Source organism: Equus przewalskii, chromosome 14, assembly GCF_037783145.1.
Source record: "Equus przewalskii isolate Varuska chromosome 14, EquPr2, whole genome shotgun sequence".
NCBI lineage: Eukaryota > Metazoa > Chordata > Mammalia > Perissodactyla > Equidae > Equus > Equus przewalskii.
This window is the reverse complement of record NC_091844.1, coordinates 4,264,504-4,289,547: the sequence shown is the minus strand read 5'-3', so window position 1 is coordinate 4,289,547 and position 25,044 is coordinate 4,264,504. Positions and strand designations below refer to the sequence as shown.

The window sequence follows — 25,044 nt, the reverse complement described above, 5'->3', positions numbered from 1 at the left end:
CCATGTGCCCTCAGCTCCCGGTAAAGTCTCTGCAAGGTCATGTTCTCATTCACAAATCAGGAGGCTGCCCTGGATGACCCCTTGGGCCTCTGAAGTTCTAAGAACCAAACCCCGAGAGTCCCAGCTTGAGTGGGGAGTGCGATGTGGGGGAGGAAGTAATTCCTGAGAGATGGAGGGAGAAGCCGGGGCCCAGGGCCTGGGGGAGGAAAGAGGATGTGCCTGGGGGAGGGAGGGGCGGGAGGCACACGGAAGGGAGGGTGCGAAGAGAAACTTCCTTCCTAGTTTGCCCAGCTGCAGCCGCCTGAAGGCAAATTCCAGGGGGAAGAGAGCCTCACGTTGCCTCAAGCCTGAATTGGACAGAATTCTGCAAGGGGCTCCCAAGTTCGGTGAGTGCTTAAGCTGGTGTAGCTAAACCCGGGAAGAACTGAAGTCTGGGAAGTTACCGGAAAACGAGAGGGGCCACAGGGAGCACACATCCAGGCCACTGTCACAGAGAGGGCTATTTTTGTGCTGAAAAAGGCAAAGGACAATGTTCTGCTGGTCCCTGTGGTGTGTGGTCCCTGCAGAGCCCCAGCCCCAGCGTCCCTGAGGCTTGGTTAAACACGTGCTCAGAGACCGCTAAAGGTTGAATCATAACTAGTCTTTAAACAACAACAACAAAAAGGTGGGCTTCTTGAGAAATATTCCTATGATGGATTCAGTTGGCCTTTTCTTTCCCATGAAGAAGGGCAGACATGACGTGCTAATGAATGCACAGCCACTCTCCAACAGCCTGAGTCCAAAGGGCTCGAACATTGTTGTTAGCGACACTTTACCCTTAAATGTCACAGAGAAAGTCATGTGTAGATGCTACAAGGGATCTTTGGGGATGAAAAAGGGTGAAAGTAAGATTTCCTCCTAATCAAATGGAAACCAGTTTCAGGCTGGGCAGCGTGCCCCATCCTGGAGCTTCAATGGTGAAAGCCCCCCGGAAGGGTGTCCTGTCTCGGGGGCAGGGGTAGGATGAGGAAGGGGAGCCCCGGGCAGTGCTTCCAGCAGGCCACTGATGGGACACAGGGAACCCTAGGAGGGGAAACCAGACCCAAAGGTAAAGGGAATGAGGGGGGATCTTCCTGACCCTTGGTTACCGCAGCTTACCCTGGACTGACCCTAATTCCGGAGTAATAGCTCATCGTTTATGTTGTATTGTACACATATTGGTTCATCAGTCCCGCAAAAGAGTCCCATCTTTATTATCCGGACTTCTTGACAAGGAAGCGGAGACACGGAGAGGCTAGGGGCCCTGTCCATGTCTGCAGTGGCAGAGCAGTCAGAGTGTCTGCAGTGGCAGAAGCAGGCCTGGCTCCAGACCCTCTGCTTTTCCTACCATGCTACACCCTGTCCTTCAAGGTAGCCAGGCTGGAGCAGGCCACCAGGGGCCTGGCAGCAGCCGGTGGAGGAAAGAGCCACGCTTCTGGCTGCAGATTCTCTCCTTCCCTCTTGGCCCTCAGCAGTAAGGAAGCCCCCTGCAAGGGGTCTGTGGTGAACTGGAGTGTAGACAGTCAGGATTGTCCAGAGGAGAAGCCTCCACACCTATCTACTGAGTTCAAACTTTGTTGTCACGCATACCAAAGGGGGTGCCTATCAGGGTGGCAGCTGTGGACAGGGCTGCAGTAAACCTGGGCTGGGGGTGGGGAGGGGGCAGGCAGCATGTCAAAAAGCAAATAAATCTTCATCTTCGCTGAGCATCTGCCTGCACTGAGCACTTTCTCGAGCGAATTACAGAAAGGCTTTGTTGATGAGACCCAAAGAAAGACAGAGAAGGAGGCCTCAGTCTGCCCTGCAGGGTGAACCTTCACAGGCAGGAAGGCTTTCTAGCCCACCAGGATGGGGAGTGACAGCAGGTGCGGCCAGGTGCACTGCAGCACCAGGTGTGGGGCCCCGCCCCTGCCTAGGGCTCCTCGCTCACTGGGGGGATGGGAGGGTGGGCGATGGGGATGCGTGTATATTCTTTCATCTATCTACCTGTCATTTATCTATTTATCTATCTGTCCTCTATCTGTCTATCTATCTATCTATCTATCTATCTATCTATCTATCATCTATCTGCAGTGGGCACCCCTCTCCAGCTTTTCCTCTGTCCCTATTCCCTCTGGAGCACCAAGTCCTATATTTATTAACGCTTCAGACTAATATGTCACAAGCAATTCTATCTCAAAGTGTCTAAGACAAGATCCTATTATCACTTTTTATAACATGTCCATACAAGTCCCTCTGTCCATTCCCACTTTTAGCATTCAGGAACAGACATTTTCTGCCTCCCACCTGACGTGGCCTCCAGCCTCTTCCTCAGGCCTTGGGGGACTTCCCCCACCCCCTGCCCCCTGGAAGGCCAGATATGCCCTCCCTGATGGATGTTCAGTCCCTTCATGGTAGCATCACATTCCTAACTGTCCCCTTACTTGCTGTCACCCAGTCCTGGATGTTTGGATGAAACCGCCTGGGCTGTCTGTCCAGCGTGCAGGGCTACCCTCTGACTCGGTCTCTGCAGTCTCCTGAGCTCCTGGCTCGTATGCCCTGCACTCGGGGCATTTCTCAGTCGGCTGCCTGCCTTGGTTTCACACCTCGTCTCCTCTGCCCGGCCACTCTCTAGCCATCTTGTCATCCAGGACCCGATCTCCCCCGGGAAGAAGCTTTTGTTGGTGCTACAGCCAGCGCCACTGCTCCCTCCCTTGGCACTTGTTCTCCAGAGCTCCATTAGCTCTTGGTACCTATGGTCCGATTCACCGTCTGCACTGCCAGTCGAGCACTGTCTGATCTAGCTAATCAGATGTATGGTTCCATCAGGCAGACGGATAGTTTACCGTATTCTTCTATGGCTATCTCACATGTGTGTATGTCTTACTTAACTAACTGGTCTATGAGTTCCTCCAGGCTATACTTTCTAAAGCTAGCACAAATGTGAAAAATAACAGTAAAAATAATATAATAGCTTGGTAAACTGTGGTACATTCAATCAATGGACTATCATTCAGTGCCCAAAAGAAATGAGCTATGAAGCCGTGAAAAGACATGGAGGCACCTCAAATGCGTATTATTAAGTGAAAGAAGCCAGTCTGAAAAGACTACATAGTGTACGATGCCAATTATATGATATTCTGGAAAAGGCAAAACTATGGAGATGGTGAAACAATGAGTGCTTGCCAGCTGTGGGGGAAGGAAGGCATGACTAGGCAGAGTGCAGAGGATTTTTAGGGTAATGACACCGCTCTGTATGGCACTATACTGGTGGATTCATGTTATTACACACTTATCAAAACCCTTAGAATGTGCCAAGAGTGAACCATAGTGTAAACTGCAGACTTTGGGTGGTAATGATGTGTCACTGTAGGATCATCAGTTGTAACAAAGGTACCACTCTGGTTGCTATGACAGTGGGGGAGGCTGTGCCTCTGTGGGGGTAGAGGGTGTATGGGAAAGTCTCTGTACCTTCTGCTCACTTTTGCTATGAACCTAAAACTGCTCTAAAAATAAAGTCTATTTTTTAAAATTATATAACAGCTGATACATATTGAGCACTTTCCTATGTCCTCATATAAAGCACTCTGCATGTATTATCTCATTTGATCCCAACAATGACTCTGCAAGGTGAATACCATTATTAGTCTTATTTCACAAATACAGAAACTGGGACTCAGAGAGGTTTAGAAACTTGTTCAAGGTTGCACAGAAAGTACCATCTCCACAGGCTAGAAAAAGTGGCCTTCTTTTCAAATAAAGGCATCTGGATCAGGGTTGAGATGGCAGAAGATTCTGGAAGCATTTGCTGCTGCTCTCTGTGTGTGACAAGTGGCCGACTGTGCTGTCTCGGTGAGACGCAGCTGAGGTTTATTACAGAAGTCTGAAAGTATCTGTTCCTCGCATCGCTAAACAAACCGTGAGTCACTGACTGCAACCTGATGGAAAGAGATCACCAGGCACCTCTCCACAAACACGTGTTTCCTCGAGCCGTGGCTGTGGTTCACTTTGAGCAGGGAGCTGCAATTCTCTCCCCACCAGACCTAACCTGCACCTTCTTGTGCCGTCTGTCTGCTTCTCCGTGGTGGTTTAGGGTCAACAGCCGCTTAGGGGGTTGACCCAACTCCTGATTATTCTTGAGAGGTGTTTCATCTGGTACGTTTGGCACTTGGATTTTCTCTCCAGTTGTTCTGGAAAGTTCTGTTCCAGTTTTTTAGTTATTAAAAGGTAGTTAGTGAAGTTGACCATCTTTCCGGTTTGCTGGAATGCGGGATCTAGCCGGCCCCAGGCTGAGAAGGGCGTGACCGTGTTGAGTGAGGCTTGTCTGGCCTGAGCTTCTCACTTCTCAGAGGAGACCCAGGCCCCAGCGAGGCTTTCCGACTTGCACGAGCCGCACAGTAGGGACAGAGACACCTTTAGAACCCAGGGATTCAAACTCGCAGTCCACGCTCTAAGTTCTCTGCATCTGCCACACTCTCTCCTCTACCGTGCGAGTTCAAACCCTCAGCCCTGTGGCTACACCTGGGCAGCCTGGCAGTGCGGCTGGCACCTACCCCTGCCGCCGCGTCTCAGGGTCCTGCTGCCCAGTTGCCCGGCCCCAGCGGCCGGGTCTGACCGCTCGGCCTGGCGGGCCCCCAGCCTGCAGGCCAGGGCGCAGAGGAGCCACGCTCCCCGCGGACCGCCACTGTGGACACTGCGTGGCGCGCTGCCTGTCCGCACGCTGCTCCTCTCTCCCTCTCCACCACCAACCCAGGGGAGGGGTGGCTCTGCTTAGGGGAGAAAAGCGCTGCTGTAAAGGGTCAGCGCAAACCTGGCTGAGCCGGCCCGGAAAGCGGCCATCGCTTGATGGGAAACTTTCTTCCCGTGAGAAGCCAGGCAGCAGGAGGGAGCTGGCCCCGGAGCCCCGGAGGGGACTGCAGTGTCAGCTGAGCAGCGGGTCGGCCGGCACTCCTAGTTCACAGGGGTGGTGTGGTCTCAGATGAATCTCAGGGAATTGTCCGCTCTCCTCAGGGAGCCTGGGCTCGCCCTTGGCCACGCTGGAAGACGCTGCTCACCCGCTTCAGGAACTTGGTTTGGGTTGGCGTCCCGGTGTCGCTAGCTCCTCCTCCGGCCCCTTCCCCAGCATCTCAAGGGTGGGGGCCCCAGAAGTCCGGCTTCAGTTTGAGTCTCTCCATCTCTCCAAAAATACAAATTCTTGCAAGGCCCCTCCTGCCCATGTCTCTGTTTCTTTGTCACCAAGGTTTGCTACAGGACTGCTGCCGATGGCCGCTACCCTTCTGTCACTATGGGTGTTCCCCGGGGCTCCTGCCAGCCCAGCGACTCCTTCACTCTCCTTTTCTCCAGCTCTCACCTTCCCGGAGACGCACGGCCTAGGACCAAACGCGGCACAGCCTCACCGCCGGTAGACCCAGAACTCAGGACACAAATTTGCCCTGAGTTGCCTTTAAATACTTCTTTAATTAAAAAGGCTGCGGGGTGTGTTATAGAGTGTGTGTATGTGTGTGTACAGTGTGTGTATGTGTGTGACATTGTTCACAGAGTGTGTGCACGTGTGTGTGTGTGTGTGTGTGTTGGGGGGTGGGAGGTGAGTCTATAGGGGATGTGAGCCTGGTGTGGCAGCCTCCCGGGAAGTGGGTTTCTGTAACTGAGAGCCGCTTCCCTCTGGAACCTGAGACTTGTCTGCTGCAAAGGTGCAGTGGCCTGAGGCCTAGAAAGATACGGTGTCAAGTTGAATGTGCTCTGGGGTAGCCAATCGGTGAAGCAATCGGTTTCCGTGAATGAATGAAACCAGATCCCGACAAGACGACCTCCATGAGACAGGCTGAGGAGGAGCTTTAAAAAAAAAAGGCAAAATTGTCCTGAGTTTGCGGCCCTCCTGCCAAGGCAATGGGGAAATGTCTGAACCTTAGTTTTTTTCAATTCAAGTTTTAGGTGGTACTTTCATCATCCAAAAACATAATGTCATCAGCAACCAGACCGCACTGTTAAATGGCAGGAATAACCATGCAGTGAGGGACGGTCAGGTGATGGGCGAGAGGGTACTTTGCTTATGGCTATTTACCTTTTTTCTTTTTGGTGACGTCCATTTGTAGAGATTCCTCTTGATTTCCAAATGGAGGGTCTACAAATACCAAATCTATTCTTAGTGACTAACAGCAGAAAAATCTGGCTGCTGAAACTCACCTGTTTGGGGAGTGACAGGACCAGCCTTGAGGAAAACTCAGGTAAAACCCAGCTTCTTCACGCAAATCTAGCCGGCTTAGGGCTTAGGAGACGGTCCCGTGACATTAGGACCAGGGCTGCAAATTGAAGTTTTAAGTTCTGTCCTTTGTGGAAATCTTAATATTTAGCGAAAGTCTCTGGGATTATATGATCAAAGAAGAGAGTCTTTTTGCTTTTATTATGGCTGCAGGAATTGTGACATGAAAATTTCTCTTGCCCTTTAGCATGGTCCTATGTGGGCAGAAAAACTCATCTTAGTCTGATCTCTATCTTCTCTAACTTAAAAAAACTTAGCCTTTGTTCTAAAGTTGTATTGCATTTTAACTAAGTATTTGATAAATAATGTTTTCTATAGCATGTCCCGTTTATTTTCTGAAAACTTTAGCATATACATTAAAAAAATCAATTAAATATGTTTTTGTGTAAGTATATAATTAAATATTTGGAAATATGTATAAGTCATAAAAATAACCAATATAATTGTCTTCATAAATTTTCTGCCACATTTTCCTTGAAGGGCTCTTAAAAATGAATACCATGTTTTAATTCAATAAGGGAATAAATATAGAGTGCATTTTAATAAAATAAATCTCTGTGATCCATAATAATGTATTTTTTTAAAACAACTTCCCAAACCTACTTTACATGAATTTTATGCTTGTAAAATATCGTAATGACATGGACAGTCTAGTCCTTTTTCCTTCTCATTAAAAAAAAAATCTACCTTACCATTGTAATTAAAACTCCTAGGAAGCAAAAATCAGGTAGTTACAGAAAATTATTGCCACAGAAAGAATGACTAACACTTTTAAGGACAAAAAAAAAAAAATCGAACGACTCAATGAATTGTACGAAAATTGTATGTGCAATGGAACGAATATCTGTGTCCCCCTAAAAGTCATATGTTGAAATCTTAATCCACAACGGGATGGTGTTTGAAGTGGGGTCAGTGGGAGGTGATTAGGTCATAAAGGGGGAGGCTTCATGAACGAGGTTAGCGCCTTTATGAAAGAGACCCCAGAGAGCTCCTTGGTCCCTTCCACCACCAGAGGACACAGGTGAAGACAGCTGTCTATGAACCAGGAAGTGGGCTCTCACCAGACACCGCATCTGCTGGCACTTTGATCTTAGACTTGCAGCCTCCAGCATTAGGAGAAAGAAATTTCTGTTGTTTATAAGCCACTCAGTCTATCATGCTTTGTTTTAGCAGCCTGAACGGACTAAGACAGCACTCTAATTTCACATCTTTCCATAACATCATACAAATAGAGGTGGGTGGTGAGCACTAGTGTATTTGTTGGCTTGTGAGAGGAGAGAAATCCAAGTCCACATTCTCTGGAATTACTTTTTGAGACAGCTTTGTCTTTTCAAAAAGGTTGGAAAATTATCTTGTGTAAGGTGACATCAGATGGCATCATCCCCGATCTCTCCGTCCTCAGAAATGGACCTGGAAGTTTCCTCTAATGAGATAATGGAACGCAAGGATCAGCGCGGCCCTGCCTGTGTGCTATAGCGGTGGTGTGGGCTGTGGCAGAGACCTGTAGGCCCTGTGCGGTTTGCTGCCGCCAGCCCCGGCCTGTGCAGGGCAGGGAGGAGCATCTGGTGGAGCTGGTTTCACCAGAGTCCCAGATCTCTGCAAATCTGCTGAAGTCTTGGCCAGCTGCCTCTTTTACTGCAGAAAGTGACACCGCATATGGAAAGAGGCCAGCTGGAAGCAGTGGTCCGGTAGGAGTCAGAAGACCTGGTTTCTAGTCCCTTTTCCAGCATTTAATTATTCATGTGACTTCGGGCAAGAACTTAACTTCTTGGGAATCGTGGTTTTTTAATCTGTAAAATGAGGTGATAAGTGTAGGTGGTCCCTGAGGGTCTTTCCAGTGGTAAAATCCTATTCTAATTTTAAAAAACCAAAATCTGAAATTATGTGACAAACAGAATGCATCCAGTTGCGGGGCAATCTCTAACTGGACATTAAGTTCTAAGCCGTTAATTTACGTTTATGTTAAACTTGTTAGGTGTTAACTTCCTTATGCTGAGGCGAAAGTTGGAAGTCCAGGAATTAATACAAGGATGCAAAAGTTGTACAAAAAAGGTAAAAGAGTCAGGAATGCAGCCCAGATGTTAGGATCAGGGGCACTGCCCCCTATGTTTTTGGGATAAATATGTGTTTTCATTGTACAATTCGTTGTAACCTTATAGTTAGAAAGGAAGTAGATTGTTTTCTTATTATTTCACAAGTCTGTTTTCTCAGAACCACTGTCTTCACCAAAGAATTTCTCTCTTTAAAAAAACGCAGCTTTAAAAGAATTATACACTATGACCAAGTGGGACTTATTCCTGGAATGCAAATGTTATTCAATATATGAAAATCAATCAATAGAATATGCCCTATTAACAGAACGAAGGAAGAAACCTATTTGATCCTTTCAACTGATGCAGAAAAAGCATCAGACAAAATTTAACATACTTTCAACGTAAAAAACACTCAACAAACTAGGAATAGGAATACACTACTTCAACATAATAAAGGCCACAAATGAAAAGCCCACAGCCGATAAAGGGTTAATATCCAGAATATATAAAGAACTCCTATAATTCGACCAAACAGCCCCCAAACAACTCAGTTAAAACATGAGCAAAGTTCTTGAATAGACATATCTCCAAAAGAGATAAACAAATGACCAGTAGGCACATGATAAGATGCTCAGTGTCATTAATCATTGAGGAAATACAAATCAAAATCACAATTAGATACTACTTCACACCCATCAGGATCACTGCTATCAAAAAAAAAGACAGGAGCCAGTCCTGATGGCCTGGTGGTCAAAGTTCAGTGCACTCCACTTTGGCGGCCTGGGTTCGGTTCCCAGGCGTAGAACCACACCATTCATCTGTCAGTAGCCATGCTGTGGCAGCAGCTCACACAAAAAATCCAGAAGGGGGGCCAGTCCAGTGGTATAGTGGTTAAGTTTGTGCACTCTGCTTAGGCGGCCCAGGATTTCGAGGGTTTGGATCCTGGGGACAGACCTACACACAACTCATCAAACCATGCTGTGGAGGCATCCCACATACAGAACAGAGGAAGATTGGCACAGTTGTTAGCTCAGGGACAATCTTCCTCAAGCAAAAAAAAAAAAAAAGAGGAAGATTAGCAACAGATGCTAGCTCAGAGTGAATCTTAAAAAAAAACAGAAAATGACAAGTGTTGGGGACAATATGGAGAAATTGGAACCCTTGTGCATTGTCAGTGGGAACGTGAAATGGTGCAACCACTATGGAAAATATGGTGCAGTATGATCATTCCTCAAAAAATTAAAAATAGAATTAAAATATGATCCAGCAATTTCATTTCTGGATATATACACAAAAGAATTGAAAGCAGGATCTCAAAGAGATGCCTGTATATTCACGTTCATAACAGCACTATTCATGATAGTGAAAAGGTGGAAATAACCCACACATCCATAGCCAGATGAACAGATAAACAAAAGGTGGTGTATATGCACAATGGGGTATTATTCAGTCTTAAAAAGGAAGGAAACTCTGACACATGCTACAACATGGGTGAACCTTGAGGACGTTATGCTAAATGACATAAGCCAGACACAAAAGCCCAAATACTGTGTGAGTGTACCTATTTGAGGTACGAGAGTAGTCAAATTCATAGAGACAGAAAGTAGAGAGGTGGTTCCCAGGGGCTGGGGGAGGGGCTGAGTTAGTGTTTATTGGGGACAGAGTTTCAGTTTTGCAAGATGAAAAGAGTTCCTGAAGACCGGTTGCACAACAACGCAAATGTACTTAACACTACTGAGCTGTACGCTCAAAAAAGGGTTAGGATGGTAAATTTTCTATTATGTATATTTTAACCCAATTTTTAAAAATGTGACTTTAAACGTGTATGGAATATACTAGATTTTTAAACATGAAGAATCAGTCACCCAGATTTTATTTTTTGTATATTTCCTCCCAGTCTCTTTCACTGTCTGCATATAACTTTAGAGTTATAATCATAAGATATCTACAATGTAAATGTCACTTTTTTCACTCAACAGTTCGCCAGAATTTATTTCTGTGTGTGTTTTTAGTGGTTGAGTGCCAGGATGGGGTTCTGTCTGGTGGAGCTTGGGACGGGAGATCGTGGAGAGGCAGCTGGGAGAAGACAGGAGCCAGAGCGCCAGGTACCCAGAAGGAAAAGGAGGAGAAAATGCCTGAGGGAAGTCTGAACACTCAGTCGAGAGGAGCTGGAAGTGGACATCAAGGTGGATGCCCAGATCCGAGGCTCGGAAGGAGCGCTGGGTGGGACAGGACGGGAAACAGGCTGACTGAGCAGGGACACTTTCCCAGGCTAAGGAGACAATCTGTGCTAGGGTGGAGAACACTACAGTCTAGGTCTATTCAGAGAGAGTGCAGCTTTCATTTACTCCAGGTCCTTAGCTATTTGTCTCCAGCTCTAGCCCAGGGCCAGTAAGAGAGGAAATGGAACCTTATGATCAGAAAGAATTACGTAGAGTGAGGGCTTCCGGGATCTGCCCCAGATTGGGCCTCTCCGCCTTCTAGGAGCGTGTTGGAAGGCCATTCAAACCTCTCGGTTCATAGCTGTAAAATGAGAAGAGTAAAGTGCATCGAACACAGTACAGACTCGCTAAACTGATGGATGACCCTGGAGTGTCCAGCACCCCAGAGGGGCAGCCGTATAGTCTAGTGCGGTGGTTCTCAGGCTTTGGCGTGCATTGGAATCACAAGCGGGCTTACGGAAATGCAGAGTGCCATCCGGCCCTGCCCTCCCTGCCTTGGTTTCTGATTCAGCAGGTCTGGGGTGGGCTGGGAATCTGCATTTCCAGCGAGTTCCCAGGTGACGTCAGCGCTGTTGGTCCAGGACTTTGAAGGCCTTGTGTGAAGGCGCTATGTGTTCTTTATCTTTGTGTGCAACACAGCAGCCTGGACAGAGTAGGCCCTCAATAAATATTTGCTAAATCCCAGTAATTAGATGAGAGTGAGGTACTGTGGGAAGTGGAGGCAGGATGGAGCAGTGGTGAGCAGGGGCAGGGGAAAAGCCAGATGCCCACCACTGTCTTGGCACGGGCACTTCAAACTTGAATATCCTGCCCCCTTATAAAATGGAGGACGATAACTTCTCCCCCACAGAGTTGTTTGGGGAAAAACTGAAAAGTGGTGTACACGGCACTTAGCACATAGCTTAGCTCAGAGTAACCCTTCCACGAACGTTACCCTAAAAGGCAAGGAAGGAGCCTGGCGAACAGCGAGGTAGGCTCACCAAGACACGGCCACTTTGCAGTTCTGCCTAGGCCAGGTTACTCCCCAAGTCGCTGAACAAATGGGTGTGGGGGAGAAAGTGTGGAGCCCACCTTCCTCCCAAAGAAACTGAATGCTGGCTATGGTGAAAAATCCGTACGCAACAGTGTGCTAAACCAGTGGTCCTCTGGGGCCCCGAGTGATGTTTATCTCAAAGACCAGCATTTCGTTATGAACTAGGGTGACTGTTTCAGGCAAGGGGCTCCCACCCACGGCCCCTGTCACTTGGGCTCTCAAGGTTGCAGCAGCAGCACTAAGATGACGGGCATCCAAAACCAGTGAGGGGAGAATGAGCATGCGGGCCCCCTGGCCGCCGGCTGCTGCCCAGAAAATGTCACGTCTCACTAGCAAATCTAGATCGGCATCTCGAGAGGGATTGTGCCTGATTTTAGACCTCCTACTTACCAAAAATTCAGCTCCCATAGAAGACACTGGCCCTCCTCCTAACGCACTTCCACCAGCAGACTCCCTAGGCTGCCAAAGAAGTTTTTGAGAAAGAAAGTTGTGTCTGTGTGTGTCTTGAGTTTTTAGGGAATCTTTGGAATTCAAAGTGAGGGAAACGGAAATGGCCTCGGGGAACTTATGCGTGCTCTAGAGTCTAGGAGCCGGTGATAAGAGAAATCTGTGCAGGGCACCGGAGCTGTCACGGGAAGGGAGCCTGAAGCGCAGGAGGCCATGGCTGTGGGAGGAAGACCGAAAGGTGGCCTCTGAAGTGTGGTTCGGTGCCCAAGACGTGAAGGCACTGGAAGGCCAGCACAGCACGAGCGTGGGGAGTAGCTGAGGAATCCTGTGACTAGGATTGGTCACAAAACCCAGACGGTAGACCGCAGTTCAAAGGCTGAGCGGAATGAGCAGGAATGTTGTTTGGATGCTATTATCTGATCTCTTGAAGTCCAAACTTCAAGAATATATCCCTTTTAAAGATTTAGACTTGTCCTACAGCTAGAAAGTAGAAGAGAGCAACTGGGAGTTGCCGGAAAGGAGGAAGGAAGGGGGCATATTTCAGAGACCTCAAATGTAGAGAGTTAAGTCATACAGGATCAGCTAGCTGGGGAAGTGCTGGCTTGCAGCCGTTCACACATTAATATGATTTCACTCAATCAGACATTTTTCCTCCATACCCCAAGCTAAGTGCAGTCAGCTCCCTAGGAGTGTGGTCCTCACCATGGGTGGAAGGCAAAACAATTTTAGAAGGTATATTTTAATTTTAATATTTCACAACATTGGAAAAATATGATGAACCTACCAGTCACATAATTCCACTGATATTTAGGTTCGACAAATACCACAAATGTGCAGAAATTATTTGCATCATGGGAAACACTGACCAGAAATGGCAGAACCAAGGGAACTTTGAGGCGTGAGGTAGTTTAGGGTCTGTGTTTGGCTTGGGTTGCAGACAGTGGAGGGTTCAGAGCATCATGGAGGACTGAGAGGGAGAGGAAAGCCGGAGCGAGGAGGAATGTTTCCTAAAGACAGTTCTCAACGTGCCTTTCCTTCTTTCCTCCTTCTGGGGGTTGCACTTCCCAATATCTAAACTACTAGCTAAGTCATTCTGTAATTCAGTGAAATTATATGTTCAGCAGAATTTTTGTAACTTACTATATTCCCTTCCTGTAAATCCTAAACTATGATGACAGAAAGCAGATGAGTGGTTGCCAATTCATAAATTAGTTTTGCCTCTTCTTGAACTTCATGTAAATGGAAATACACAGTATATATACTTTCATGTTTAGTTTCTTTTCCTCAACACAGTTCTTTTGAGATTCATTCTTGCTGTTGCATGAATCAGTAATTCATTCTTTTTTTTTTTTTTTGGAAGATTGGCCCTGAACTAACACATGTTGCCAATCTTCCTCTTTTTTCCACCCTTAAGCCCCAGTACAGTACCTGTGGCACAATGTTGGCTTGTTCCCAAGCACTCAGTATTTCCCCAGTGAGTACGATAGCTACAGGATTTTTGTAGATGTCCTTTGCGAGTTAAGGAAGTTCCCATGTACTCTTGGTTTGCTAAGAATTTTTATGCCGAGTGGTGTTAGATTTTGTTCAGTGTCTTTTCTGCTCGTAATGGATGATCATCTTGCTCTCCCCTAGCCTGGTTAAGATGACACATTACCTAGATTGATTTGCTGATACTAAACCCTGAGAACAAACCCCACTTGATCACAATCAATTTCCTTTTCATATATTGCTGAATTTGGTTCACTAGTACTTTTGAAATGAGTTTTGCATCTGAATTCACATGGACATCGGTCTGTAACTTTCTTTTCACATAACCTCTGCATCAGGTTTTGGTATCAGGGTTACACTGGCCAGTACAGAGTTGGGAAATGTTTCTTTCTCTTCTGTGTTCTGAAACTTTCTGTAAGATTGACAAGATTTTTAATTAACTGTTCAACAGAATTCATCAGTGAAATTATCTGAGCCTGGAAGTTTTCTGTGGGCAAGATTTTTGTTATGAATTCCAACTGCTGAATTCTTAAGTAATAGTAATAGCACTATTCAGATTTTTCTATTTCTTCATATGTCAGTTATTTTAAGTTGTATTTTCAAGGAATTTGACTATTTCATCCATGTTCTCAAATTTATTGGCATAGAGCTGTTTATAATATTCCTTTATTATCCTTCAAACGCCTGCAGGATCTGTAATGACAGCATTCCTGAAGTTCATGATTTGTGTTCTGTATGACTTCATCATGATCATTCTTGGTAGGGGCTTATCAAACTGACTAAGATTTTTGAAAACTGTGGCTGTGTGTATTTTCATTAGTGTTTTTATGTTATCAATTTCACTGACGTACCCTTTTATCTTTAGCATTTCCTTCCGTCTACTGACTTTGGCTTATTTGCTTTTCCTTTTATGGCGCCCTAAAGTCAAAGCCTGGATCCTGGACTCAAGGCCTTTCTTCTTTTCTTATATAAACGCTTAACACTATACATTTCCCTCTAAGCACTGCGTTAGCTGCCTCCCCCAAATTAGATATGTTATATTTTAGTCATTATTGGGTTCAAAGTATTTTCTAATTTCCCTGTGATTTCTTCCTTGACACGTGGGTTATATAGAAGTGTGTCATTAAGTTTCCAAGTATTGGGGATTTTTCTAGGTATCTCATTTTTGTTGATTTCTAATTTAATTCTGTTACGGTTAGAGAAAATAATTTTAATCTTTTGAAAGTTTCTGAGACTTATTGTATACCCTTAGCTTCATGAACATTCTGCACGCGCTTTAAAAGATTGTGTATTCTGCACTTGTTGTCAGTTTCAGTCAAGTTCATTGACATTCTTGTTCAAACCTGTTGTAGCTTAGCTGTTCTATTAGTTTCCGAGATAGTGGTGTTAAAATTTCCAAATGTGATCATGCATTTTCTATTTCTCTGCTTAGTTCTATCACATATTTTGGTGCTATTTTATTAGATGCATACACATTTATGAAACGTACCCCTGATAATCCTATGTTAAAGTCTATTTTGTCTGCTGTTCATACAGTGGCACAGCTTCCGTAAGCTTGGCGTGGAACATCTTCTTCCATCCTTTTACTTTCAGCCTGTTAGTGTCTTCAGCGCATTTCTAGTAGACGCCATATAGTTGCATTTGGCTTTATTACGTCTGACAATCTCTGCCTTTTCGTTGAATTGCATTTCTAGTGGATAGCATACAGTTATATCCTGCTTTTTTAGCATTCTGACATTCTTTTCTTTTTAATTAGACTGCTTAGTTCAACTATATTAAGGGCAGTTAGTTACATGGTAGGACTTAAGTTTACCATTTTGCTATTTATTTTCTATTTGTTCCATCTGGTTTTTGTTTCTGTGTTTCTTCTTTTCTGCCTTCTTTTGGGTTAATTGAATATTTTTCATCTTCAATTTTAACTCCTCTATTGGCTTTTTAATTATCTCTTGGTAGTCACTCTAGAGAACACAGTATACATCCTTAGCTTATCGTGATCTATATAGAGCTAATATTGTCGTAAATTATGAGAAATTTTGAATATAATTCCACTTGCCCCTCTTCCTTTGTGCTTTTGTTGTCATATATTCTACAGCTACAGAAAACAAAAACCTCACAATGCCGTGTTATAATTTTTGTTTTAAACAGGTTTTGTTTTTTTTTAAAGAAATTAAGAGGGAGATGGGCAGCCTGGTGGCACAGTGATTAAGTTTGTGCACTCTGCTTTGGCGGCCCAGGACTCACAGGTTCAGATCCCAGATGCTGACCTAGCACCGCTTGTCAAGCCACACTCTGGTGGCATCCCACGTAAAATAGAGGAAGACTGGCACAGACGTTAGCTCAGTGACAATCTCCCTCAAACAAAAAGAGGAAGATTGGCAACAGATGTTAACTCAGGGCCGATCTTCCTCACCAAAAAAAAAGAAAAGAAAAGAAATTAAGAGAGGTAAAGGTAGCCTTTTTCTCTAATTTACCCACATATGTACCATTTCCAGTGTTCTTCTTTCTTTCCTATGGATCTGAGTTCCATCTAGTATCATTTCCATTAGACTAAAGGACTTCTTTTGGCATTTCTTGTAGTACAAGTCTACTGGCAACAAATTCTCTCAGATTACATTCATGTGGAAATGGTTTTTATCTCAGTCTAATTTGTAAAATAAACCTTTTGCTAGATATAGAATGTTGAGTTCACAGTTATCTTTTTTTCTTTCAGCATTTATAAAGTGCTGTTTCATTCTCATGTGGTCTTTGCTGTTTCTGATGAAAAGTCATCAACATGTAATAAATCCTTTTAGCTAGCTGCTTTTAACATTTTCTCTTTATCTTCAGTTTTCAGCAGTTTGACTGTGATATGCCTACATGTGGGGTTTTTTTGTTTGTTTTTTGGGGGGTTTTTTTTGGTGTGTGTGTTTATCCTGCTTCGGTTTCAGTAAGATTCTTGGAACTCTAAGTTGATGTTTTTCATCAAATTTGAGATATTTTCAGCCATTATGTCTTCAGATGTTTTTCCTGCCCCATTTCCTCTCTCCTCTCCTTTTGAGGCTCCAGTTAAATGCATGTTAGATTGCTTGATTATATCCCAGAGATCACCAAGATTTGGTCCATTTTTCCCCATCTTTTATATTCCTGTTGTTTAGATTGGATAAGTATTATTTATCAGTCTATAATCTGCCGCTAATAGCATCCACTGAATTTTTCATCTTAGATGCTGTAGCTTTTGGTTCTAGAATTTTCGTTTTATCTTTTTTAGCTTGCGTTTTCCTGCTGAGATTCTCTGTCAGTTCCCTAGTCCAGACCGTCTTCTCTGAGGTCCCCGGACATCTTTAGATGAACAGCTTTGAAGCCGTAACTCCAATGTCTGCGTCGTCTCAGCTTCTCTTCCTGTTGACTGCTTTTGCTCTTGACTGTGATTCACATCTTTCTGTTTCTTCATATGTGAGTAATTTTAAAAAATTTTATACTGGACATTGTAGAGGATACATTGGAAAGATTCTGCACTCTTTGCTCTTGCTCTAAAGAGCGTTGGTTTTGTTCTAACAGGTAATTGAGCTAGTGGCTGATCCCCTTGAATTTGTTGAGACTTGGTTTTATGCTCTGTTCGAGTAGATCTATTACGGCTTCTCCCTTAGTACTAGGGTGCCTCATTCAGTCCTGGGACACAGAGTTTACTCCTAAGGCATGGCATTCCTGGGGCTTCAGGGGAAAGCTCAAGGTGCTTACCAAACCTAACTTGCCAGGACTCAGACCCTGAATTCTGCCTCTTCTAAGCTACAGCTTCTGGTCTGTTCTTTCAACCACCCAGCTTTCTACTGGACTTTTGGGAGATGCCCACAGACATGGACAGTTCTGCGGTCAGCCAAGCATTTGAGAGGAGTTTATGTGCAGAATTTAGGGCTGACCTGTCTGTGGCTCCTTCCTTTCCAGGGTTCCTCCTTCAATTCTAGCTACTCTGGAAGCCCTGATGTGTCAGGTTAACATGTAACCAAGACTGTGACTTCCTCCCACTCGTGGTTTATGGACTGGGAGTGCCCCTGCAAAGAATCTTTACAAACACGGCTCTCACCAAGTGTGGCTCACTTCTTTCAAAACTCAAATCCCCTCCAGTTTTCTTTAATATCTTGTTCAGAGTTTATCATTGTTAACTGCAGGAGCCTTAGTCCAATATGAGCTACTCTACCATTAACCGGATTGCTGACTTTTTACAGCATGCCATCATGCAAATGTACACTCCAAAAATCCTCACCGAACAAAATAGCGTGCAATTTACAGAAAATCACTTTACATGTACTTTTCAAAAACAATTGTATTCCCAAAATTTAGGTGTACATCTTGTCATTTAAAAAGCGATTCGGGTTTTCCTATAAAACTATCTGAGAATGCAGTCAAAGATATAAAGATAAAAATACACAAAGATGTTTGTATTATATTTCCATTGCTGCATGACAAGTTACCACAAATTTAGACAACTATACAACACTCATTTGTTGCCTCCCAATTTCTGCATGTCACAAGTCTGGGTGTACTGTCCCGCGCCCTCTGCCCGGGGTCTCACATGGCTTCAGTCAGAGCGTTGGCCGGGCTTCAGTTCTCATCCGAGCCTCATGGTCTCCTTTGAAGCCGATTCAGGTCAGTCCTGTGGAATAGAACTGATGGCAGCTTTTATCTGCTTCAAGGCCAACAGGAGAGTATCTTTCTGACACTTCACCTTGTTTAGAAGGGTCACCTGATTGGGTCAGGCTCACCCAGGATGACATCCCTCTTAGTTAACTCAGAGTCAACTGATGGGTGCCCTAACCGGTAGGTCCTGTCCACGTTCAAGGGAGAAGATTATACACGCTGTGTCCACATGGGGGTGGGGATCTTGGAGGCCGTCTGGAATCCCGCCTACCACAATGTTCATTGCAGCATTGTTTGTAGTAGCAAAGAACTGGAAACAACCTAAATGTTCATTCACTGGGAGCTGGTTAAATAAGTTAAAAATGTTAATAATTTTATACTAAACTTACTAAGGCAAAAAGGATTTTTAAGATATAAGTGAAAAATTGCTCTCAAAGATTATTAGGGTTAGTATAATTCTAATCATGTAAAAAATACGTATATATATATATATATATATCTATACACACACTAGTTATGATATACATCTTATGCTAGTATTTAATATGCAGAGGCCCGAAGTCTATCATTCTGTACTTCTCCACGGCTGGGCCCAGTTTAGCTCACATATCCTCATTTCTGCTAATGGCAGAAGACAAACCCGTCTATTTTAAATGTGTGAAATTCAAGGTTTGAATTCTCTCTCTCCTTGTTTTCTCCCTGCTTCTCCCGGGGTTGACGAAGTTCCTGGCACGTGGTGTGTGACCTGGGCGTCCAAGGAGGGCTCGAGGTGCTGGTGGGCCCTGGCCACCTCGGCTGCTCCGGCTCGGCACTCCTGGGCTCGGCCTCGTCCTGCACTGGCACCCACAGCCTCCCACTCAGGCCCCTCCGGGCTGCAGGAGCCGCCCCCTCGGCTTGTCCATCGCTCTCTCTGAGGAAAGAGTCTGCGAGGCTGAAAGCCCTGTTCAGGCGAAACCTTAGCAAGTGCGATGTCGGATACTGGACATTCCTCTGAAGCTCGCAGCCCCCGGGTCCCACCCCCCCGCCCCCGAACCACATTAGTCCCCTGACGCACGTCTGAGTTTGCACCCCGCCGTCAGGGGAGCACGGCTTGCTCGGAGTCATGTCATCCGGACCTGTTCGTCCTGTGGCCCTGCAGAACTGGCTTTCTTTTCGGAGAGAAAACACTGTTGTCCCATGCGTGTTCTTCCCTGTTCCGTGGATTTGGTCATAAACAGCATGGTTTCAGCCGTGGAAAGAAAGAAGACCCCCTAAATGAGAGCGAGCACTGTTGACTCCGAGCTGGCGGCAGCGAGGGGGCGGCCTGCAGACTCGAAGGCCGGCAGCGGACTGGGGAGCTTTACGGTGGGAAAGGGGGAGGCCCTGCTGGGCCTGCGTGGAGGCTGGGCCAGGGTCTCACTGTGTGACTGGTGAGGGTGCAGGTCTGGCTTTCTCTGGCTGGTCCCGAGTTGGAAGCAGAGGCAAAAATTAGGGAAGCTGTCAGTTATTATCAAGTCCTGGCCACTCGGGGCGGGTTGTTAGAGCGTGTGTTTGGCTTCACAGACTGGTTACTAGAGATGGTGGGCTGGCTGGTGGGCTGGCTGGCGCAGGCTGTGGGCAGAGTTCTAGTTTTATGCACATGCTGGCCACGGTCTGATTGTACATTCAGTCTTCCACAGCCTTACTCTTTATACCCAAAGGCTTACTTCTCAGAACAAAGCCTGGCTCATGCAAAATCAAACCATCTTACTTGTTTTGACTTCACAAAATCTGCTTGTCAGCATCAGTCAAGACCACTCAGGGAAACGGAAACGACACCAGCTATTTCAGACCCAGGGGATGCAAACGTAACACGGGGAATTGGTTATGTGGGTGTTGGAAGGCTGAGAAAGCAAAAGGAGACGCTGAGTCCAAACCCTCAGGAGCAGCTGCCACCGCTGAGACTGAGGGGTCCATGAGAGGTGGGGGCCACGGAAGCTGCCGCCCAGGCTCTGGCGGGGCAGGTCTAGGCGGCTGATATTCAGGACACGAGGAAGGATGTGACCTGAGAGTGAGGGAACGTGGCACAGCTGTCTTGGCAGCTCTGAGCAGATCCAGCAGGGCTGGTACGGGCGGAGCTGAGAGCAGCCCGAGGCTGGAGCCCTGTCCTCTGCTGCTGGGCAAGGCTGATGTCACCAACAGAACAGAAGTCCCTTCTCCCTCCTCCCACCAGCCAGCTCCCTCCGGAAACTTCCGTTGGCAGGAACCATCTGGAAACCCATGCAGAGGGAGTTTGGAGAATGCAGTTCACCAAGTCCCAGCTGCAGCATCAGAGAGGGAAAGCTGCGCTTGGCGCTGAGGGGCTCTTGGTAAAGGAACCCTCATGGTAGCCAAGAGGGCAGCTTAGACTGCAATGACCGCAAAGGCCTCCAGAAGAACATGTGCAAGGAGGCAGAGGAAGCATCCTCTTATGGCACCAAAACCCTCCTGTCATGTTAGCATATGTGTGAGCTGACTGTGCATACGGAGATGTCTATACACATGGAAAGCCATGGAAGGATATACACATCGTGCTGAGGGTGTCTCCTTATGGACAGCAGAGAAGAAAAAACCGAAGTAATATAGCCAATATCACTCTGTATTGGTTTTTTCCCATAAGCATACTACTCTTACAACTTTTTAGAAACTTAGCAGTGCATGTGGAGCTGCCCTGTGCCACGTGCTGGCAGTGGGCCCCAGGCTGCCAGGGCGAGAGCAGCTGGAAACCTTTGTGCGTCATTCGAACCAGCGCTCCCAGTGTGCCTGCCTCCCGGCTCAGCCGTGCGCGCATCTCAGTGTGAGAAGGAACGAACGGGGCCAGGAGCAAACCTCAGGCCAGTGTTCTGCAGAAGCCCAACTGTGCAGTGGTCAGAACATCCCAGAACATCCCCAGGAGCTGTGCGTCTGCTGACGGCCGGGGAAAACAGTGCATGTTCCGAGGGTCTGTTTCATGCAAAAGATATTCCGTTTGAAAGGGAAGGCTGCGGGAAACTTGGTTTTTCTTCTTTCAGGTCTCCTCATCTGTGAGCTGTTCCCATCCCACCCCCCTTCTGTCCATCAGAGCCTCCTGCAGGGCTCTCTGTTTCATCTCCCTGAATGAACTAAAGTCATGAGGTGCGTAGGACTTGCCGGGGAAGTCCTTCTCCAACTGGAATTGGAGTGTTGTGAGCCTGCCCAGGAGTTTGTTTATAAATGTACATGCTGGGGCTGCACCCACAGAGACCCCATATAGGAGGGCTGGGTGGACCCAGGAGCTGGCACTTCAAACACCCTATTATAAGGCAAATGTCCAGCACTCACAATTCTTCAAAACTTCAGAGAGAAAATGAAAATCTAATTCAGGGATCACATATTCCGACAGAGGGCCAACGTGGTTATAACAGTCGTCTCAACTGCACTGCTCGTTTTTCATTTTGAAAATAGAGATTATTTAATGTATTTTCCCCCTGAAACTTAAGACTTGTCAATATATTTGAGCTAACTGAAGAAACTGCCACCTTGGTTTATGGTGGCTCGTGTTGCTGTGGTCACACCCACCTTCCCAGGCGGGGCTGCGTCGGCTCCGCATGTCACGTGGGGGGCTGTTCTAGATGTGGGTGGCTGTGAGAGGAAGCGTTGTGCAAGGAAGCCTTTCCAATTATGTCATCCTGAAAAGTGAATGTGTTCACCTTTTATCTGCATTTCACGTTTTTTCCCTTGTGCTGACACTCATGGAAGTTTGTCTGTTGAATTACAGCCTTTTATCCTGTGGTTAATTTTCTCCTTTCACCCACATGGAAGTCGTTCCCTTGAGTTGCCCTGAATTATTGCCGCTTTCATCTCGGCTGCCGACAACGGTGGATGCACGAGCCTGTAGTGCTCATGGCCGGCTACGTGGGGGCGTGATGAGGTCCTGCCCGTGGAGCACTATTGTTTTGCACAGTTTGAGGGTCTGCAACATCCTAGGAGACCTGAGAAGCCACGTGTGCTCTCGAGGAAGTGATGCTGGTAGAAAGAGGCAAGGATTCAGGAAACAGGGGGTGTTGCTTAAGACAATACAACCTGGCTTTGGTTTCAGTTCTGGTCAACTTGCTGATCAGCGCTATGAGGAAGCCCCAAACCTAGACTGCTGTGGCAAATTGTTAATTGAGAAGATGCTACAGAATCAGCAGAGAATATCACCGAGTACCAGCTCCGTGCTGTCTCGGGTGAGCTTTGACCTCAGGGATACAGAAGTTCTTGACATCGTCTTTGTCCTACAAATATGGAATGTATACTTAAAACCAAGCTGTCCATATATGAAAATAATAATATGAAATATTACATAATTAAGTGTAGACAAGATGATTTGAAGTGCCATGGAACATAGAGTGGAAAAGCTCATTGTGGGCTAGAGAGGGACGACCTCCTGGAGATGGAGGGAATTCATGACGGGAAGGGAGCGTGTGAAACCGTGGACTGACCACAGACAAAACAGGGAACAGGCAGAAGACAGGGAGTTGGTGATAAAGATGGTGAATTCACCTTGAGTCACACTGAGTCTGGGATGCTGGACAAACGGCCCCTGGGGGGCAAAATTGCTCCCCCCCCCACCCCCGCATTTAGAGTAACTGAGTTAAACATAAAAGAAACTTGCAAATGGCAGCTTAAACAAGTGAGGGGTTTATTTTTTCACAAAACAAAGAATCCAAATGTCAGAAGTCCAGGACTGCTGTTCCAGACCATCTCTTGCTCCACTGTTCTGTTCTCATGGTCACAAGATGGCTGCTCAAACTCCAGCGTCACATCCACAGAGCAGGTGGAACAAGAGGGAAGGCAAAGACAAAAGGCACATGCCAGCACAATCTATTCATTTTTATCAGGAAAAACTATGGCTTTCCCTGAAGGCCGCCACCACCAGGGTCTTCTATGTCATCGGAACTTGGTGCCCTTGTCAACCTCACTGCAGCAATGCTGGGGAAGGGAGTGTTTTCACAGCTCTAAACAGACATGAAGCTCTGTTGGCAAAGAAGGAGAAACCCATATCAGATGACCAACTGGCAGAGTCCCACTGAACAGCCACCCACTTGCCACTACACTTTACCAAGTGAATACTTCGTGTCGGGCACTGGGCCAGGGACTGAGAGTGGAAAGATAAGAATACCCATGACTGTCTGTTGTGCATCCAATGTGGCCTGAGCGCTGTACTCAAAACCCCCCTCGCCTTAAATCGTGTGCCATCTACCTTTATTTACACAATAACATTTTATCCTTACAACAAAAAAGCAAAATGAGAGTCCAGGTTCACTTGTCACATTCCTCTGGTAGGTGGTAGGGATAGAGGGGAGAATAAACAGTTACTGTAATTTGTGATAAATACCGTCTAGGCTCAGGAAGTGGTTAGGAAAGGAAGGATTCGGCGCCTCCTTTGCCCAGGATGTTGTGGGATGAACTTCAGTCTTCCAGGGTGAGCGGAGGGACCCGTGGGGGCCAGGCGAGGAAGACATCCCGATTCTGTGCAGAGGGAGCAGGAGCACCAAGGCATCACGGCGTAGGAAGTGCTCTTTATCCCACAGCTGCATGTGTTCGTTGTGACTGCATGAACACAGACAGGAGGAGGGCCCAGGAAATCACTTCCAGAGACCAGGGGACCATCCAGTTTGCTCTTTCCAGGCAGGAACCAACGAGGCCGTGATCCACAGCAGTGTGAGTGATGACGGAGACGAGGAAAGAGGGTCTCAGTGAGGACTGTGTGCGCGTTCGGGGAGGAGTTAGGGGGCAAGTACGTAAACTCCTTTCCCAGGTCTCTAACGCCGGTCACTGGAAGAATAGTAACATCTCTAAGTAACCAGAGGGGAAGCAGAGTTTGTGTTGGAAAGAAGATAATGAAATCCATTTTTTGACGCTTTGAGTTTGGACGACCTGTGTAACTAGGGTGTGAAGGGCCCGGGCAAATTTTGTGTGTGTGTAGAGTCCTTCTCCTCAATTTCTTTGTTGTCGCATGCGCCACTCCTGTCTAATTTCATGAATCCCTCAGTGCCATGGCCTCCCAGGGCCTGTAGGTATTGAGCGACATGCACCTTCTTGCCCCTGCAGCTCCCTCACACCGTTTATTTCACCCTGATTCCCTGGCGACCAGGACACTGCATGGTGACCCTGCCGACGGCCCGTGATGCTGGCTCCTGGGACCTCTCACAAGTTCTACCGCATTTTGTCAATGATGGCCACCCGGGTTTGCCTGAAAGGGTGAATGATCGTTCCTTTTCTTGTCATGTTGAACTCACCACTGGGTATTTTATAACATAAATGTGGAGCAACACATCTCCCAACCGGGTCTTGTCTTGGACTCTCCAGGCCATCACTGCTGTGTTTCTAGAACAGGGTCTCCTTGGGTGTTGACCACACCCCTGCCTTCCATGCCAGCTTCCAGTGGGGACTGTGGGATGCTCTCTGACATCGTCCAGACACTACTTTAACCACAGGCGCATTTGGAGCTGAATGATTCTTGTTCCTGCGTGTAAAAAGAGAGATGTTTTTAAATCATTTATTCTAGAATAGGAATAAATGTTAATAGTCTAAGTCCCAGGATTTTTGCCTTGTTCCTCTGAGGCATTTTAAAAAACACATTTGCATTTAACTCGAGCTCACTCCTGAATATTCAACTAATCATTTTCTAAATGCCAGAGAGAGGAGTGTAAATACAGTCATATTCCTTGTCACCAACATCAGTGAATTCAGAACCCCAGTGAACTGTTTCTATTCTGCTCACCTGTCCTCTCAGAGGCTGTTAGGAGACAGCGGACTCTGAGCGCTGCCGGAGGGGCCTCCCGGGGAGCGTGGGGAGACCTCATGGCTCTCAGATTACCTGCCATCCTGTGCTTTCGTTTTCCGTCTCTCACCTGCAGGGTCACATCCACGTTGGCGGATCCCGGCTGAAACCCCAGCCCGTGCCCACTGCTGACTTCTGGTCCCGCTGGAGTGAATAAAGGCTTTGTT

At 46.6% G+C, this 25,044-nt stretch overlaps 1 long non-coding RNA gene across 1 annotated transcript; it reads left to right on the top strand.

Annotated features, from left to right (window-relative positions):
- The first annotated feature begins 287 nt into the window (after positions 1–287).
- Positions 288–25,044, top strand: LOC139075614 (uncharacterized). The gene is made up of 3 exons (XR_011526218.1): positions 288–386; positions 24,145–24,294; positions 24,954–25,044. It is a non-coding gene; the product is annotated as an uncharacterized lncRNA (long non-coding RNA).